Source organism: Mastomys coucha, unplaced genomic scaffold (genome assembly GCF_008632895.1).
Source record: "Mastomys coucha isolate ucsf_1 unplaced genomic scaffold, UCSF_Mcou_1 pScaffold20, whole genome shotgun sequence".
Lineage (NCBI taxonomy): Eukaryota > Metazoa > Chordata > Mammalia > Rodentia > Muridae > Mastomys > Mastomys coucha.
The window spans coordinates 6,159,354-6,163,757 of NW_022196903.1; the positions used below are offsets into that span (position 1 = coordinate 6,159,354).

At 37.4% G+C, this 4,404-nt stretch overlaps 1 long non-coding RNA gene across 2 annotated transcripts in view; it reads left to right on the forward strand.

Annotated features, from left to right (window-relative positions):
- The window catches only part of LOC116098578, a 72,556-nt gene that overhangs the window by 66,345 nt on the left and 1,807 nt on the right, over nucleotides 1-4,404 (forward strand). Inside the window, exon 5 of one of the 2 annotated variants that reach the window (XR_004121878.1) lies at nucleotides 1,777-2,028. The exons of the other annotated variant lie outside the window; for it this stretch is intronic. This is a non-coding gene — a long non-coding RNA (uncharacterized LOC116098578). Of the gene's footprint in view, nucleotides 1-1,776; nucleotides 2,029-4,404 lie in introns of those variants that run through there. 2 annotated transcript variants of the gene reach the window in all.

Genomic DNA, 4,404 nt, shown 5'->3' on the forward strand with positions numbered 1-4,404 from the left:
TTGGAGGGGAAACTGGGAATGGAGAAATTCTCATGTAAATAAAGAAAATATCTAAAATAAAAAAAAATGGGGTACAATGCTAAACAAGAATTCTCAACTGAGGAATACCAAATGGCTGAGAAACACATAAATAAATGTTCAACATCTTTAGTCATCAGGGAAATGTAAATCAAAACAACCCTGAGATAACACCTCACACCAGTCAGAATGGCTAGGATAAAAAACTCAGGTGACAGCAGATGCTGGAGAAGTTTTGGAGAAAGAGGAACACTCCTTCATTGCTGGTGGGACTGCAAGCTGGTACAACCATTCTGGAAATCAGTTTGGCAGTTCCTCCCAAAATTGGACATAGTACTGCCAGAGGACTCAGCTATACCACTCATGGGCATATACCCAGAAGATGCTCCAACATGTAATAAGGCTACATGTTCCACTATGTTCATAGCAGCTTTATTTATATTAGCCAGAAACTGGAAACAACCCAGATGTCCCTCAACAGAGGAGTGGATACAGAAAATGTGGTACATCTACACAATGGAGTACTACACAGCTATTAAAAACAATGAATTTATAAAATTTTGGGGAAATGAATGGACCTGTAGAATATCATCCTGAGTGAGGTTACCCAATCACAAAAGAACACACATGGTACACATTCTCTGATAAGTGGATATTAGCCCAGAAGATCAGAATACACAAAGTACAAACCACAAACCATAAGAAACTGAAGAAGAAGGAAGACCAAAGTGTGGATACTTTGTTCCTTTTCAAAAAGGTAACAAAATACCCATGGAAGTAGTTGTAGAGACTGACTATGGAGCAGAGACTAAAGGAAGGACCATTCAGAGACTGCTCCACCTGGGAATCCTTCCCATATTCAGTCATCAAATCTAAACAATATTGTGGATGCTAGCAAGTGCTGGATGACAGGAGTCTGATATAGCTGTCTCATGAGAGGGTCTGCCAGTACCCGACTAATACAGAAATGGAGTTTCACAGCCATCCACTGGTCTGAACACAAGGTCCTCAATGAAGGAGCTAGAGAAAGAACCTAAGGAGCTGAAGGGTTTACAGCCCCTTAGGATGAACAACAATATGAACTAACTAGTACCTTTTGAGCTCCCAGGGACTAAACCACCATCCAAAGAGTACACATGTGTGGAGTCATGGCTCCAGTAGCATGTGTATAGGAGAGGATGGCCAAGTTGATCATCAATGGGAGGAGAGGCCCTTGGCCCTTGTGAAGGTTCTATGCCCCAGTGTAGGGGAATGCCAGGGCCAGTAAGCTGGAGGGGGTGGGATGGTGAGCAAGAGGAGGGTGGAGGGAACAGGGTTTTGTTTTAATTTTTTGTTTTTTTTATTTTATTTTATTTTTTCTTTTGTTTTAAGGAGAATCTGGGAAATGAGATATTGTAAATAAAGAAAACATCTAATAAAAAATTAGAAAAAAAATTATGTGTTGCAGACTATAGTGAGAGTTTTTAGGAGGTGTTAGCATAAATATTTCCATGTATACATGAAATAAATTTGTTGAGAATTGCAATGAGGCACTTTTCTTATTTAGATCTTGTTTGTTTTTGTCTTGCCTATATGTATGTATGTGAACTGTGTATGCAACTTGTTCTCATAAAGTCCAGAACAGGGCATTGGATACCAGACACTGAAACTGAATTGTCACTGAGTATGAGCTGTCATGTGGGTTCTGGGAAACAAGTGCAAGTACTCTGAAAAAGCATTTGTCTCAAAACACTTACTGTTTACAATCATACTCCTAAGGTTCAAGGAACATGGCAGACCAGAGGAAGGCAGAAAGATTGTAAGACCCAGAGGCTCTAAGTACATTTCTGCTAAGGAATGGTCTCCTTTACTATCACCACCACCACCAACGGAAAGCCTATCAAACCAAGGAAAAAAGGCAAAACAAGCAAACAACAAACAACAAACAAAAAGGGACAAGATAAATCTGAGAGAATCAAGTTGCAAGATAATGATCAAGTTATATTATATGAAATTAGAGTATAATTAATAAGATATATTATCTTAAAAAGAATGTGATCTTTGAAAGTCATTTCTTCTTATAAAAAAATAAAAATTTCACCATGGTAAAATTATATTCAATTCAAAAGCCTAAATTTCTACAGAAGGAAATGAGGTTGTGTTCCTTTAAGGTAAGTTTTTATGATTTCATCAAGCTATCTTTTTTTTTTTTCAGAATGTGGTCCCAACTCCAGCCTTTTTCTTAATGCAAATAAGCTATTTTCTTTCCTGAGCTGTGTAGATATTTCTGCTAACCCATCTGCTTTAGAAACACCAGCTTGAATTTTAATGAAGCAATATTATTTACTGTACTTGTTCCAGCAGATTTTCTAGTCTTTGACTGTCTTGATAATTCTTTCTGAGAATGGGTCAAATTACCTCTGCCTTTCTGGAGAAGTTGGCAATAAGTGTTAAAACTTGATTAGTCAGTGAAGCTTGGAGATGTGAAAGTTTAAGTTCTACAAATTCAAATTGTTGGAATGGAGACTTTAAACAAGGAATCAAGTTCAACGGGTCACCAAGCTATCTAGAAGATACTAAAATGAGCTTTCTCTCTCATATAGAAAGGGGAAGTAGTATGTTACATGATACCTTTGTGACCTTTGAAAAGTTCCTTCACATCCATCATGGGAAAATCACAATTATATCCATCAGTAGTAGGGTTACTCTGAAGTGGGCTTCATTTTTAGACAATACATGAATTAGTTTCTTTGCAGAACTGTCTTGATAATTTTTTGGTGATTTTAGATATTATCAGAATAAAATCATAGTATGAATATTTAAGGTCCGGGTTTTCCTTGAGATGTAATGTATGGAAGTGTACTCTCTGTCTTGTGAGAATGTCAACAGCTTTTTATTCTCAAAACATTTGCTTTCTCTGAGAGGCCAATAGCTCAAGCTCTCAGCAGAGTTTTGGGGAAAGAGTTTCATATGGGTGCACTCACTTTCATTTCCCCTAGGAAAACTCTTCTGCAAATGAGTGCCCACACAAAGTGCAAGTCATTAAATAAAAAGAATGAATTTAGAGATGGTATAGATTTTCAGCGGTCTTAATTAAAGTTCACAGAACTTTAGAAAATTGAGAAATGCCCTCTCTTGCCATTTTGTCTACTCTGTTTGGTTTCCGATTTAAATGCAGTTTAATGAGTTATTCCTAGTATGCAGTAACTTAGAGAGAGTTGGGTTGAATGCTTCTTGCTTGGGAGGAGGCTGTAATGTGTTACCTAGATCCTTCTGCCAGTGATGCTGCAGTCTTTGAAATGTACTGTGAGTGATCAGAGCAGGGGGAGTGACAACTCAGAGGCACAAAAGGAAAATTATTAGCTTACATGCAATATATAAAGATTTGAGCATCTTAATGATGAAGTTTCCACCAAGTACTAGGAGTAAGGCCTAGTGTTAACCTATTAGAGAAATGGGGATTTTAATTTGTGTATATCTAGGTTCTTCCAACTGTCTTTAGTTTAGTAGAGCTCCTCTCGAAGGGCTCAAGGTATCTCCAATGATAATAGAAGTTGAAGCTTATTTGAGGGTAAAAACTGTCTTCCCATACTCTAGTATATTTGAAGGTATCTCAAGAATGAGCACTTAGCTAAGGGACACAAACAAACACCTCTGTGCTACCTTAATAAGCTCCTTAGTTGCAAACAGATCCTTTTTCATAACATAGGGTTAAAAGTCTAGAAACATTTTTCATCGAACCTTGTACTATTCTTTGAAATTGAGGCTGCTCTTTGAGGCATGCAATGTAAAGGTGGCATTTTGGATCAATAATATTCCATCTCCTAGAAAATAGCTCATATAGTGAACTGTTCCTGTGGGGAAAGATTACTTTGGGGCTTAAATTTGCTGCTTGGATTTGCTGTTTTATTTTCCCAAGTATTCCCTTTCTCTATGACTTGTGGTCTGGCTTGTGCTTTAAAAATCTGGCAATTAAAGTCCTGGCTTATGAGCCCAACATAGTTTTAAAAGTTGAAGGTGAAAAGATACATGCAGAGCTGTACCTAACAAGTGCTCAGCCTGATGTGCAGCTGAAGTAATATGTGTTTTCACCTTCTCTGAGGCAAGTCTGTTTTCTCTGCAGCTTTTGATGTAAACCCTGTTTTGGAAAGAGTGGAATAATTAGTAAACAAGTAGGAAAACAATGAGCTTAAAAAAATTCTGAAATCAACTCACAGGCAGACATATCTCAGGTTCAAACTTTCAGGGAATTATCTTAGTACAATTATAAATTACACATAAGAAATATTGCTTAACCTTGCACTGATGTAAGGCAAATGGTTTGTCTCACATGGTGAGCCATGCACACTGGAGAAGGCATGTCAAAAATGATTCTTCGTTTTATTCTCAACAATCAAGCAGCATTCA